The sequence below is a fragment of the Rousettus aegyptiacus genome, unplaced genomic scaffold (genome assembly GCF_014176215.1).
Source record: "Rousettus aegyptiacus isolate mRouAeg1 unplaced genomic scaffold, mRouAeg1.p scaffold_m13_p_1, whole genome shotgun sequence".
In the NCBI taxonomy this organism is placed as follows: Eukaryota; Metazoa; Chordata; class Mammalia; order Chiroptera; family Pteropodidae; genus Rousettus; species Rousettus aegyptiacus.
Genome location: NW_023416284.1, coordinates 135,558,282 through 135,574,010, shown reverse-complemented (window position 1 = coordinate 135,574,010; position 15,729 = coordinate 135,558,282). Strand labels below are relative to the sequence as shown.

At 38.5% G+C, this 15,729-nt stretch overlaps 1 protein-coding gene and 1 pseudogene across 5 annotated transcripts in view; one reads left to right on the top strand and one right to left on the bottom strand.

Annotated features, from left to right (window-relative positions):
- Positions 1 to 15,729, bottom strand: part of FUT9 (fucosyltransferase 9) — a 167,920-nt gene that overhangs the window by 50,029 nt on the left and 102,162 nt on the right. Inside the window, exons 1-2 of one of the 5 annotated variants that reach the window (XM_016135600.2) lie at positions 14,341 to 14,350; positions 11,068 to 11,143 (exon numbers count right to left, since the gene is read on the bottom strand). The exons of 3 other annotated variants lie outside the window; for them this stretch is intronic. The gene's annotated coding sequence lies outside the window, so the exon portion shown is untranslated. Of the gene's footprint in view, positions 1 to 11,067; positions 11,144 to 14,340; positions 14,351 to 15,729 lie in introns of those variants that run through there. One more of the 5 variants, XM_016135599.2, reaches the window with a different exon arrangement.
- Positions 8,908 to 9,025, top strand: LOC118605051 (annotated as a pseudogene).

Sequence of the window (15,729 nt, the reverse complement as noted above, 5' to 3'; positions counted from 1 at the left end):
CTGGCTGCTTCTAGTATTAGGCTTACGGCTGCTTAGCAAGAGGTATGGGGCATGCTGAGGCCAGACACTGCTTCTTTGGGGTTCATGAACCTTTGAGAGATTTTAGTTACATCTGCAGCATCAGCCATGACTGGCCATTTGTATGGAAAAGCCACTGTAAGTGGCTTAGGTGGGCATACAAGTTAGGTGGGGCAGGGTCTCAGGTAATCACCAGGGCCAGGGGAAGAGTGTTAGCTAGCTTGATGGAGGCTGAGATATGGTACCCATCTATGTGTACAGTCTGGGTAAAAGAGGGTTCAACAGAGAAACAATGGCTTCTACCAGCACTTCTGTCTAGGCAAAAGCTGCCCCTGAGCCCTTGCCCTAAAGCCAGATAATTCAGTTCCTTTCCTATGTCCCTGGTGCCTTTTGAGCTGCCGTCCTAGTGCTGGAGCTCAGAGTGAGTGAGTTTGTCAGTGAGTAAGACTGTGTATGGGCCCTTTAAGAGGAACACCTGGTACTCCAGTTGCCCTCCATCTCATTGAGCCACAAATTCATCTGGTTTTCACAGCCAGATGTTTGGGAACTTCTTTTCTCAGTACTGGAGCTCTGGGCTGGGAATTCTGGTGTGGGGCTGGGACCTCTTGCTCTTCAGGGGGCACCTCCACAGCTGAGATATTACTGTGAACTTTAACCACCACACGTAAATATGAGACCAGCCTGTTCTCTGTGTCCACTCCTCCTACCAGTCTTAAGATGGCTTCTTTTGTATGTCCTTAGTTATAAAACTTCTGTTCAGCTAGACTTCAGGCTATTCTCAAGGATCATTGTTCTGTAGTTTAGCTGTAATTTTGATGTGGTCATGGGAGGTGACAAGCACAGATTTTATCTACTCTGCCATCTTGACTGGAAGACCATCTGTGAGGTCTTTTTATTTTTATCACTCAAATTAAAATGCATCCCCATACTTTATATTTTACTACATATTTTCTTCCCTGGAATTTATTATTATCCAACATACTATATATTATACATATCTTTTAAATTGTCCATTTCAACTAGATTACAACTAGATTTCTTGTTGGTAGGGAGTTTTATCTACTGTGTCCCTAGTACTTGAAACACCATCTGCCACACAATAGGAGCTCAGTAAATATCTGTTTCATGGATAAACAAATAATAAGGCAAAAGGATATGTTCACTAACAGCTATGACACAAAGAAGAAATTATAACACTATAAACAGAGAATGGTACAGTTCTTAAATTATGGGACTCTACAGATCTGTGTTTTTGGATGGCCTTTACCAAGTGAAATTCTTTCAATCTCTGTTGTGTTTTATGTAAATGAGCTTATATGGTTAATAAAATACCTTCTCTGTCCCATACATCCTGATGATAGAGTGCTATTATCTCTTTAGATACTTTTTCATTTTAAAGAGAAGTTAGAAATGTATCTATTCTTTTCCGAGAGTGATTATGAAAACATATTTTCGATTATTATAAATAATTTAACTTTATAAACATTTGTAATGTTTGATAATAGATCTCAAATATAAAATTAGTTTTTTGTTTTCTTTTCTAATCAACCTTCTCCTATTGGAGTCTTAATAGCTGAAAGAACAGAGATCCATTGTGTTTATAATCAAATTAGCAGGCAGATGTCCTCCTTTATTGCCCTTCCATAAAAATCTATTTAACATAAAACAAGGATGCAATATTTGATTATATATAGACTTAAATGCTTCCAATTCTACCAGTTATTGGAGGGTACATCTAATGATATCTTCACTTCTAATTCAGCAATCTGGTTTTCCAGTTATTTCAATTTGGGATATTACTCTTTTCTCCTGTCAGCAGAAAAGATATAATAGCCCTGCATAGCATGGATCAAGCAATTTTCCTAAATGAATAACTGGTGTTCTTTACAGGCAACACTGGAAGCTGCAAACAAACACCATCATTCATTTTACTCATTGAAAAAAAAGTCACTGAGGAAAAAAAAGAATTTAGAAACTAACTTTCCACAAAAGTAAGATGATGTAATAAGTAGGTTCCCATTATTCAGTGTGTGTGTGTGTGTGTGTGTGTGTGTGTGTGTGTGTGTGTATGTGTGTGTGTGTGCGTGTGTGCACACTTGTGTAGCTGAAGGCCCCATGCTGTGAAAACATATCCAGGAGAAAGTACTGAAGGAGAGAGAGGTAAATGAGAGACTCAGTTTGGCAAGGAAGAGCACCCAGTTCACTGTTTATCTGGAAAGCCTCACCTCTTCACCCCCTAAGAGGGTGCTTTTGGAGTAGGGTGCACAACCGAAGTGCGCTATCTCCAAATGGCAAAAAGCAAAGCAAACAGGAGTGTAGCAATGTGGGAAGGGAGCTCTGCTTAAACTATTTCAATGATGGTCTTTCATTATATTCTGTCATATGAACCCTTCCTAATCCCTAACAGGGCAGTGTTATGGTTCCGTTCTTTGAACAAAGTTATCTTTTTTGTTTAAAAAGACGCAAGACTTAGCTATCCTATCTAAAATTTTAATCCACCCACCAGGTTTCTATCTCTATAGTTTAAAATAATCTTTCTGAACAAATACTGGTGGTACAATGATTCTATTAGCCCTGCGCTCAGCACTGACATATACTAAGGTTATGGTATGCCTGAGGGTTAGAAATTGAAGCATGGAGAAGGGGTATACTAAAAAGCAAAAAAAAAAAAAAAGAGAGAGAGAGAGAGAGAGAGCGAAAGAAAGAAAAGAAGAAGAAAGGGAGGGAGGAGGGAAAGGAAAATAAAGGAAGAAAGAAGGAAGAAAATGACTTATACACTTTTAAGAAAAATTATCACTTTATCTAACCATTAGTTTCTATCATATTGGGACCCTTATCATCCTCAAACTCTGGTCATACTAAAATGTTTACTTTTCCAAACACACTGAAGCAGTTCCTGTTTCGTTGCCTCTGCTTATTTTCTTCTGTCTAGAATGCCACATTCTAGGAAACATCTAAACCTCTAGACTTTTTCTGACCATTCTGGGCTTGATGCCTACAACATCCCCTCTCCACTCTATCTTAATAATTGAAATACATTTATTACCTTTGGCAAGTATTAGTTTGCATGTTTACTTCCCTTCCTTAGGCAAAAAGGCACACCAGGCAAGAAACTATATCTTTAAGTTCTTATTTTTCTGGTACCTAGTACAGTGCCTGGCATGTAATATACACACAATTATTGTTTATTGAATTAATGTCTGTGAAGCAATCCTCAACTTCTCTAAATTTTTCTCCTATCTTATCAGTAAAATAATAGCATAGGTAGCATTTGTAAGGGTTTCTGTGCTCCCTGGCACTGAGCTGAGCAATTATATTCAGTATATCATTTCTTTCTCATAACAAACTTATGAGGTAAATAGCATTAAGCATCTGCATTTTTCAGGTATGAAATTCAGGTTTAGGGAAATTAAGTAATTTGTCCAAGGTTATACAACTATAAAAAAAAGGCAGAAAATTAGGTTGGAGTTAAATGATCTTGGTATCATTTCTACCTGTGACATTGACAAGTTATGCCATTTATGGAAAGATCCTAAACTTTATTAAGATTCAATTTCTCTCTCTCTCTAAAAAGTAGGCAAAATATCTCCTTTGTCAATATCACAGGGCTTTTATGAGGGTCATATGATATAATCTAGTAGAACATTTTTATATCATACATTGCTATGATTTTAGGTTTATTATCATGATAAAAACTTGATAATCCTATATAGTCTCCTCTATAGCTATGCTCTTTCCTGGGTAAAAATAAAATTAGAAAGAAAATAATAATAATGAGAAACCCATATTTGCAAAACATACAGTGATAGAGAATACTAATATGTAAATACCACTTCCTGCCCATAGTATGTATATTTTAATGAGATTTTTGAGGATGCATAAACAAAATAATGTATCATAACCCTTCTGGTCGCTATTCCTTTCAGTAAAATTTTCTGAATTACCTGCAATATTTATCCCATAGTAGACCCAGATATAGAGAAAATGAACTACTCAAGGATGGGGTGGGGTGGGGACATAAAATGTAAAGATTAAAAAGACAAACAGCCTTGGTCTAGGGTCAGATTTATGTAGTTATGCTATGTTCATTAATAATGAACCTTTAAGTACCTGCTAATCCAAGTCTGTCTTGATTCTGATCATTTTCTTCCCTGTAGCTTTTTTGGTCTTTTGTTCACTTTTAGCAAAATGCTTTTTCTCTCAAAGCAAGGTTTTAAATCAGACACTGATATAGCCCGGCCCTTTTCTGGTGATTGCCCTTACTGATAACTTGATCGTGTCTAATTTTTTTCCCCAGGGTAATTTGAATACCACTATACGCACAGATAAATCTTGTCTTTAATATCACTTGTTAAAAGAAGCGGTTTTGCAGATGAATTTGGGAACTAGAAACTTGCCTTAAAACTAGAAAATTTTAACGGGATTGATTTTTTTTTGCCATCTTCCTACAACCTGTTTCATCTCAGAAATTACTACTTTTTAAAAGAATTTTGCAGCATAGACAAGTTTACGAACAGATTACCCATGTGTACATGTGGTTGACTTTACCCCCAATAGTTCCACTGAATGTAGTCAATAACTGGTTGATGAATTTTTCTGAAAGGGTGACCTCTGCTTTAATAGTGTCAATTTATTATTGTGACACTTTTTCTCTGAATTTTTACCCGAACACTTCAAACTAACTCTAAGTATTCCTGAAAGAGAAACTTCTACTTTAAAAGACAACACACACTACACAATGAATATACTTTCTCGATTAGAATTAACTTGTAGACTCTTAAGAATGTCTGTGTGTTACAGTGACAAATGATATGAGGCAGACAGGAAGTGAAAGGATGTCTTATTAATGAAGCCAACTCAGTCCTGACTCCTGCTGCCACAGCTTCTCTAGTGCTCATAGATTTTATACCGATGTAATTTTAGCTTGTTAATTGTGTCCTCAACCTTACTTCTAACTATCTGTGCTAATAGTTCAACTCTTTTAAAAAAAATTATTATTTATTCAAGTTAGTTTCAAGTATATGGTACATTGGTTAGACATCTATATAGTTTTGCTCTTTTTTTCCCATTAGGAAGTGCCATTTCAAATTTCACTTTCCTTGTAAAATTAAAGTATTTTTAAAAAAGGACACATAGGTATTTGGATTCTGCTACCCAATAATATTCTTCCATATATTTTTCTTTGGAAGCTATTATTTTTTCATGTCGACATTCAGATCTATTTTTATAATCCGTTAAGGAAAAATACATAAGTACATAAAAAAAGTAAAGAAAAAAAATTAAGCGAGACTCCACTTTTGCTAAGATTATTCTGCCTCTTTAATCTAAGGACCTTAAGTAAGTCTTTCCTTCTCTACAAAGTCATCCTCCCACCCCATATATAGTAATACGCAGTTCTGTATATATTAGAAAACTATTGCTGCCCTATTTTTTAATCAAGAGAAAGTAGGACTAATCTAAACTGATAAGGTCAGTAGCTTTTCACTGAAAAAGAGAGTAAGAATGGTGACCTATGTAGAATATCCTTCAATGGAAGAAAAATCTGAGAGAACAGTCCAGCTGTTTAACAGATGAGTGAGCAGTTTTGAGTACACAGAGACACATTTTCCTTCTTTTAGCTGTCCCCAGATGCTCTATAGATCTCCTTAGATTACAGTTTCATGTATCCCCTTGTATTGGAGAATGGAATTAAAATCTCTATACATTTCGAATAGAACAAGAATTGATTGGATGCTGGAGAATTAAAAGGAATCTAGGATTAATTTTTGTTAGGGGATATAATTGCCAAAATAAATGTCCCCTAACAAATTATCTGTTTGGCAACTACTTTGGAATACTGTAAGATTGCTATATACTTTCTCAAATGAAAACATATGTGAAAGGAAAAATTTAGGGCATGAGAAAGAGGAAAGTAAAACTACTAAGTCTTTTAGGAAGGGAGTCATGTCTCATTGGTTTCCATTCCTACATTACCTCACAGTATGCTTTGAATTAATAAGTTCTTCATAAATGTTTGCTGATCAATCTAGCAGTATTATGCATCTAAATTTTGGCTTGATACATATGGAAAATATATATCAAGTAAAGGTAAAAGATTTATAAACTGTGTCTTAAGTTTCCATGTGTCCATACCCCATTCTGTTTTTTCAGTGCATAGTCTATATGCTGCAAAAATCAAGTCTTATTTATGTCGTATTAAAAGTTTATATTCATAAGTCACATTAAAAGTCATATTAAGTTGATAATTTGTAAAATGTGGGAATAAGAGTACCATCAAAATTATTTCTCTTCTCTTATTGCTTTAAAACCCCAAAATATCCTCAATCTCCTACACACGTGATTTGCTACATTTGATTCTTTATTATTATTATTTTTTGGAATAAAATTTGCTCTCTTCTCAATATAAAAAGCGCTGGGATAACATACAAGAGCTATGAAGAAGATATTCCTAAGCATGACATCAATCTTCTGCAGACTTCTTAATGAATACTTAGTATGCAAAAGATTTGCCATTTTTAGATACACTAAAATGCTTATCACAATTGGAATATAAAGATAAAATATAATAAAACACAATACGATTGATTATTTCATAAGCAGGATGATGCTGTTTATATCTGACTCTAGGATAAATAGGTTCTTATGCATTTGGTTTCTTAGTAAAATTAAATCTAAACTTTTGATTATGTCTTTTAAGATTTACAGTAAGCACTGAGGCTCTGTTACATAGTTTTGAATACTAGATCTAACTTCTGGTGTTTCATCAGATATTAAGTCAATATATCATGATCAAAGTGAAAAGGTTAAAGGATTCAACTCACTCAACTATTAGGGAGTCAAGGGTAAATGACTTTCTAATTTACTCTTCAGTGACATTTGTGAGTCCAAAATGATTTCTTCATGATCTAATGCATCATATAGATGTGATTTTTAAATATGTCTGATGATATCCCATCAATATATTTCTAAGGCAACTGGGAGATATAGAAAATCATCAAATATTATAAAAAGTTGATCTATAAGTGATCCAGTCTTTTACATGGTTTTCTTTTGGTCTTGTTAAGGTATCCTATTGTCTTTATTTCAGAAAAGTCATTTTTCTGGCAATATATAATTGTTTCTGGCTGTGCTAGATATTGAATATATAATTGAGATATCCTGCTTAGCATACTGACTCAGACATGACAGTATCAGTCTTGGGAAGAAATGTTTGTTTCTTCTCCCTCACTTCAGAAGTAACTTTCTTTTCAATAACCAGTATATTCTAGAAAAGCAGAGTTTTACATTTATACTTAATGTCCACAATCTTATTATATTCCCAATGCTCATTATTATTTTCTTGATGTTGAACTATGGTCAGGATTAATTAGACTGGCTGCCAACTGGTCTCAGGCCTAAAGCTAGTTTAAATATTGGCACTAAGGTGCAACCTCTGACATTTACTTATTAATAACTTTTACTGGGGCACAATAACTGGTGCTTATTCACTTCGAACCTCAGCGAAATATTGTCTGAGGCTGCAATATTTTTCAAAAGAGTAATAAGCAGTAACTAAAGAAATATCTCTTCTTTACTAGTATAAATTTTCAGTGAACAAAATGTCCCTCATGTATATGAACCATATATACGCTAACACTTGATGATGGTATATACACCTGAGCTTCATGTAACTGTAGAGAAAACTATCAGAATACAAAGACCATAACAGTTTCTCTTTGACATTGCCTGCCATTCATGTTATGTGGCATTTAGTAAAGTCATTTGCTAACATAATTTTGCCAATAACTTGTTCTGTTTTCTTTCCACATGATATATTCATTCTTAAATTTGTAATTGGTTTTATAAACTCCTCAGCAATTGCGTAATTTGTCTTTTTTTGATAATGCCATGAAATTTGAATGTGTCACACACCTAATTGACAGGGTTCCATAAAAGACAATGTACCGAGGACTAAGGGCAAATGAACTGCAGTTCTATAAAATGGAATCTATATTATTCAACCAAATTAATTTAAATTTTCTGAAAACAATAAGTACTAATAAAAAATTATGATGTACATACTACAAGATAGAAGTAGTATAGTATGACATTTACAAAGAAGGGTTTTGGAGCCCATTTGTACTGGTTATAATTCTAGCTTTCTGTGGACTTTATTCAAATTTTCAACTGTATTAATTCTCAGTTGCCTATTTGGTTAAATGGAGTTAATGCTGGTACACATATTATAATGTTATAATTATAATAATTATATGATATAACAGTACATTTATTGTACGGTATGTATAAAATGCTCTTAACACTGTGATTATCACATAGTTGGAATTCAATAATTAAAGCTACATTTGAGAACTAGAGGAAAACTATTTGGAGAAGGACATGTGTTGTATAAGGATAGAAGCATTGTTTGTAATTTTTAAATATTACATATAAGGTAGGTGTTCTTAAATAGGTAATTGGTCAAAAAATTAAGGTCCAAACAAAGAATAGAATACTACATCGTTTTGAAACAACACTATCGACTTATACATATTGATGTGGAAAACATACAAGATGTAATAAGACAAAATAAAACTCTGATATGATCCTACTTAAAAAATTATTAGCATTATATATGCACGGAAAATGTACATCAAAATATTAACATTGTTCTTTTTATCTTTTGGTATTTATTACATTTTTATAATGAGCATATGCTCATTTTATAATCAGAAAAATTTGCATTTTAAAAGTGCATTTGTTTACTTTAGTATCTTTGTTTTTCACACTTGACTCTCAGACTCATGTGTCTAATTTTTTTACTTTGACCATTTCATATTTTGTGGGCTTCTATGAAAAAGGATGTACTTAAAAATAACTGTCTGAAGTCATTTTTAAAATCACTCCTGTTTAGTCTATGGCCATACCACTCTGAATGTGCCTGATCTTATCTGATCTCAGAAGCTAAGCAGGGTCGGCCTGGTCAGTACTTGAATGGGAGAACACCTAGGAATACCAGTTGCTGTAAACATTAAAAAAAAAAAAAATCACTCCTGTTTAGTCAAACTATGAAGATTCTAGAGTAAAAATTAAGCAAAGTAAAACTATCGCTATCTAACATTGGACCACAGAAACTCACAAATAAATAATATTTCTTCAGAGATCAAAAAGCAACATTTATTTTTTATTTGAGAGACTACTAATTTTGCATATATTTTTAACAGGTTTAAACTGTACAAGCATATAAAACCAAGTAAAACAAAACAAAACAAAACAATTTTAGGTCATTCTCTAAATTAGTACTTTGTAATCCTCCCTGTAAAGCTGTAAAACTAATAAGCTAATAGTTAACAGTTGTTCAGAATGTGTTACTGTGAGGCACTGAATCCAATATATGGACTACATAACTTAATTCTATTACCTACCTGAGAAGACAAAGGGTAATTTTATCTTCATTTCATAGAGAGGATGTACAGCCTAGAGTGGCTAAATAACTTTGCCCAAGGTTCCTCAACCAGCAAGTGGTACAGCTGATGTCTGAATTCCACTAGTCTGCTTTCACTATTTATTAACTGAATTTTAAGGTGTATTTATATTTTTTAAAAAGTGACTATTCACTCAGGTATTTGCAATGATTCCATTACTGTTTTCTGTTTTTTGAGTTTTAGTTCATTTCGTACATCCTTCTAGCAGCTTTTACAGTTATTTAAACAAAGGCCCACAGAAGGGAAGCAAGTGTTTAAAGTAAAAGGTTGGTTTCTGGATATGGGAAAGTTTCTTAAGAGTTCTAGCTCTCCATTAGATTTTTTTGGATAATGGCATTTTAAGTTTTTAACTATGATCTGTATATAGTAAGGAATACATTTTATATCATTGCTCAGCAAATATATATACACACAGACACACACACAACATACACAGATGATCTATAAATATGCAAGAATATTAATAAAAAAATACTCTGAACCAAACAGAATATGTTTTTTTTGCATTTTTGCCTAGCATTTTTAGATTAAGAGACTGCAAATAGATCATTATTCATGGTGATTAGGCTTCATAAAGTTTTTAAGAGAGCTTGTAAGACCTGATACATGCTTACAGATTAGGATGCTCTATTAAAGTATCTCAGAACATATTATAATGTATTCCTCAAATAAAAGTGAATGTGTCTAAATCATCAAAAGCAGAACATAACAAAATAGTTGAGTAAGTGTAAATGGCTAATAAAAAGTGTCTAGCTGACAAGCTCCCAAACTGTTACCTCTCCCCTTTCACTACTTAGTCCAGGGGCAATTGTCAGTATTTTTGTGAAGATATTAAAATATACTCCCATATAATATATTTTCTATAGTCTAATGCATCTTCCTCTATTATCTGAACCATGATTCTGCTGAGGCTTGTGCACCTACACACAATAACTAGACTGCAACACACAGCCAAAGCCAGAGAGAGACACATTCTTTTTGGGGCAAAATTAACATTTTGCCCATTTTCAGAAGCAACTGATAAATGCTTGTTAGGAAAGGAATAGCAGATATGTAAATTCTTGCAATCTTCGTTTTTGCTTAGTTTCCCTGAATGATTTTGAATATTAAGACAAAAAAGTGTAATGAAGATGGACAAAATTCTCATTCTAAATAAGTTATGACGTTTCCATGTAGGAAAAATATGATTACATTAAAAAAAAAGACAAATATTTGTTCCAATATCAAGTAATACAAACGTTAGGGTGGAATAATGCAGTATATCAGAGGGAATTTAGGGATTTTGTAGGGAAGCAGGATGGCAATATAATTAGTTGATAAATTAATTATATTTGCAAAATTAATAATTTGGAGAATTAGTAGTCTCTTAAGAAGCACCCTTCGCCTCTGCTCCATTTCATGTTTAGGCAAATCTCTAACTTCTCAAGGCTCGTTCCGATGAGAAATGGAGGCTATGAAATCTTCATAGGACTGTTATGATAGTCAAAAATAATTCTTGTAATTTACTGACATGTTTTAGGCAATTAGTAAATTTTAAGTCATATTTATTTCCCTAATTCCTATCCGTAATATTAGAGAAATGGTTTACCTGTTTGGGAAGAGGAGAGAAATTTTCAGTGTGATAGGGTGCAGGAGAAAGATGACCTCTTTGGTTTCTGTAACATCTGTAAAGTGATAGAAAACCACTTTTCAATCTTGATTTCTTTTAGGGGATTTGTGGGAGTGACTCCCAGAGGATTCAGGGAATTAAAGTATGGAAGCTGGGTTCCCCCCTAAGATATCCTGAGGTTATTAAACAACCATATGCCTCTGAAGGTTGAGAAGTAGTAGACAAGACTGCAGATGGAGCATTGATGGGGGCATCCATGCTAACCCAGCTCCAAGGCCACACCATGAGCACTGTGTCCTTCCAAAGAGAAGGACCTTCACCTGGGAGCTGCCTGCTGCCTCCTACTGCACCCCTGCACACACATACCACACATCCATGCACACAAATGCATACACACCGCACACCATGTATAACACACACTCACACACATTGCACACAAATACCAAACACCACAGAGCACATCACACACAGCACACACACACCATGTATAACACACGCATGCACACACACAGCACATATATACAATGTACACATGCCACCGATACACTTTCGCTTACTACGCACCATACATACTCCACAAATACCATAGATAAAACAGATATACACACACTTCTCTGCACCATGATCCTCTGACCGACTTATCAGGGGTCTGTGAAAAGGAAGAGAAACTGGTACAATCACAGGGGATTCTGACAAGTCTGTTACCTGAGGGACTTGCCATCTAGTGATCCAAGAGGAGTCCACTACTGGATTGGACCAGGGGCAGCCGTTCTGTGCTCTGCAGCCTGTGCCCCACACCAGTCACCCTTTCTGGCCAAACAAAGCCCCAATGGGGAGATGGGTTCAGGGGTCGTGCCTCCTAGAAGGGCCTCTCTACCTTGAGTGAGAAGGAGGGAAGAGTGAGAATAGAGGCCACGGCAGCCGCATCGGGCACGTGTACGAGTTGCCTCAGTTGCTGGTGTGAACCAGTGACTGGCCCATTTTTGGAGGGGAATAATGGAGATCCAGAGAGGTGAGGACCTGGCCCAAGGACACTGGAGGTGGTGGGACCCAGGGCCCTGCTGGCCACCTGCCACCGTGTAGAGTGAGGAAGTGGCCCTGGGCCAGGGGGAACTGACAACCCTCACAAAGTGCTTTCCTCCATCCTGTCCTCTCCTCTTATGAGTCCTCACTCAAAAAAGCCAACAGTCAGACAGAAGGGTTCAAGGACCACACTACACCTCACAGGTGAAGAGCAGACCAGCTGCCCTGAACCCCAGCCCACACTGTTTCCAGCCACTCCCACACTGGCCCTCACAGCCTTGCAGCCCAGCCTCAGTCCTCACCTGTTGTCTGGCCCAGAGAAGGCCCTGCAGAAGGAAGCTGCCAGGAGGTTGGAGCAAGTATGCGAGGGACCTTATATAGCTCAGAAAACTTGCTACCTGAGGGAGGATCTTCGAGCCAGGAGGGACTGTGCCCAAAGCAGGGCACAGGCAGCTTAACCTTTAGGGAGGAGAGCACCAGGCCAGTGGTCTGGAACAAATTCAGTCAAAGTTCACCTGTGGCAAAATGTATACAGAAGCAAGGTGTGTCCCCACATCGCCTGATGCTGGCTGTGGCTCACTGAATAGATCATGCACCCTGATAATTAGTCACAAGCATCGCCCTACACTGACCTGGCGAAGTAGTCACCTTCATTAGCCATTTACAGATGAGGAACCAAGGCTGGAAGCAGCATGTTAGTGACTTGCCCTGGGTCTCATACCTGGGCTGGGTCAGCACTAAGACTCAGGCCACATGAAGTCTGCATGGCTCAGGAAAAGGGCTCAGCCACTGCGACAAGTGTCAACTTCACTCAGTCTTGGGGTCTTCCAGCCCAGACAAGGGCGACGTGTTGTGCAGTTGCATGGGGTACAGAGGTGTGAAGCCCCCACCTGCACCTCAGGGAAGAGCCCATGGCCAGCGCTGCTGCCACTGCACACTTTCCAGGGCACCCATCTTGCCTGGCCATCTGGGCATCCCCTGTGGGAAAAAGCCCAGGTCAGCCCAGGCCTGTGCAGCCCCTCATGCCGCCCATGGTGCTCCCAGCTCTGCGTGTGGACCTGAGTTCCCTGCCCTCCTCTTCTTTCTGCCCTTACCACCACCACACACACACAACACTCACACAGGGGGACAGGTTGGGAAGGGGCCAGGGATGCAACACCACCAGCTGGCAGCTAAAACTTGAGGTTCTCTGCTCTGAAAGTACACCTTGTCCACTTGCAGCCCACTCAGGCCTGGCCTGAGGCTCAGCTCTTCTTCTCTTCCCCAAACTCATGCCTTTATTCAGCAAACACTGTAAGAGCACTCGCCATGCGTGGGGCCTGCCCCTGGCATTTGGGACTTTGCCCCTCTGGAGTGGAGTCTAGGGGGACAGAGCACACTAATGAAGTGACAAGCAAGCTAACTACAGGGCACATTAGGATGCAAAACACAGCGAAAACCAGGTGGGGGTTGACCGCGTGCGTGCAGGATTCAGTCTCAGACAAGAAGGTCTGCTCTTGTCGCATGGAGGTGAAATTGGGGCCATTTTCATGAGCAGAACCTTTATCAACTTCTGTCCCCTCTCTTCCCCTCTGTTCTCGGAGAGTTATTCCCTGACAGGCAGCTCCCCTGTCTGGCTTCAGTGCCACCACTGGGCAAGACCTGGCGGGGGTGCAGGAGCAACCACCATGGGTGTGGGTGAGACGGGTCCCCTGTCCACGCCTTCCACAGCTGTGTGCTGCCTTCAAGAGTAATGTAGGGAGGAGGCAAGATAATTAAAAATGTTAATCAAGCCACATTCAGAGACTGCAATGTGCTGACCAGCCCTGCAGCCAGGCCAGGAGGACACCTGCAGAACAAAGGAAGATTTCTGCTGGGATTGCTAACAGGAACCAAGAATCATTCCCAATGGCTAAAACCAGGAGGAACCTCGTCTACTTCTCTCCTCCCCACTCCCACCTACCAGGGTAAAGGGGGTTAAATATGTAGTGACAGAAAGAAATCTAACTATGAGTCATGAACACACAGTTCCTGGGTTTCCCCATTGTTATCAGAAAAAGCCTTGTGCCCACTTCTTAAGAGCTGTCCTGAGGCTTACAGGAGATCATGTGAGCAGGCACATGGTGTCTGTGTAAGGGCCCCACAAGCAACAGCTCCCTCTGCTGCACCACTCCCAGAGCTTGTGCCTGTGACAGCACAGCCTGGGGGGACACCAAGTTCATGCAGGCAGGGGCCAAGGTGAGAACTAACCTCAGAGCACACTTCTACCTCCTGCTAATTGACTGAGCTTGAGTTTCGGTTTTCTTTCCTGAAAGCAAGAGATAACATGGTGCCCAACTTGTCATAAAGATGAAGAGGAAACATGGTGCTCTTCACGCTCTTCACACAGGGCATCACCGTTATAAAAGTCCCCAGGGACTTCTGCTATTGTTGTCATTAACTCAGTCGTTGCAGTTTACCTGGGCTTCCTCTGTGGAAGGCAATGAGTCTAGGATCACATCAGTAATTATCTCAGGAAATTTTCAGTGTCAGTGTGACTATTTCCCTATGAACTCCAGGTTCTAAATTTAAGGCATACATAAAGAATTGTGCCCAACATTATAAAACCAGTTTGTCTGTAAGATCCATTAGTGTGGACCCCCACTGGGCTGGTGAGGAAAGACAAAACACCAGACAGGCTTAGCTTGCCACCAGCCACACCATTTATCAGCTGTGTAGCCTTGTCTAAGACTCTCAAGATCTCCATCAAAACAAAGGGACAGCGATAGCCATTTCCCGCTCACTCACATGGTGGCTGACACACAGGAGCACTCCCTTCCCTGTCCTCTTAAACGTCCTTGTGTATTCAGCAAACGTGTTGTCCTTTCCTCTATGCCAGGCACTAGGCAGTGGGGGTACAAAGAAGTCAACAGACAGATGAGTTTCTTGCCCTCCAATAAGATTTTAAGCTAATAACCACTGCAAACTGATGGAAGCAGACCAATAAAATAACTGCAAATAGAAAAGTTGTGATGGAAATAAAATGGTAGCTGAGATAGGAAAGAAGAGTATTGGAGTGGGGAGACCTCTCTGAGAGGTGAGAAGGAATCAGGCAAAGGGAGAGGGAGCCCAGTGGCTCCAGGAGAGGGCTAAGCACGAGCAGAAAGGCGTGTTGTGGGGAAGTGCAGCCTTGCTCAGGGAACCAAGAAGGAACCACGAGGTCAAAAGAACCCTCCTGAGCTTCTTTTACCATTTTATGTTGCTTCTTCTCACAAGCCACTTAGATCAAGTGCAAAGGGAACTGCTCTCATTGGCAAAAGATGGGTGTTCAAAACCTTGTTTGCAATTTACTGTGTTAACTTCTCTCCAGGAGTCACAATTTCTTTATCTATAAAAAGGTAAGATTAGTGATATCTACCCAGGAGAAAATGGAGGACAACTCCCTGCCTGTTTATCTATGAAGTAGAATATGGAACGGAGCCATGCTCAAGAGTAAGTCCAATAACCCCTGGAGGTCACACCAAGGTCGTTATGTCCCTGCAGAGTAGACTTAGTCATGTTGACAGGAGGAATACGCCTTCTTAATAAAGGACCAGAATACATTGTCTCGAGAAGAACATTAAGACTCGCTTTGCTTTCTGGATCAAGGGCAAGGTAACC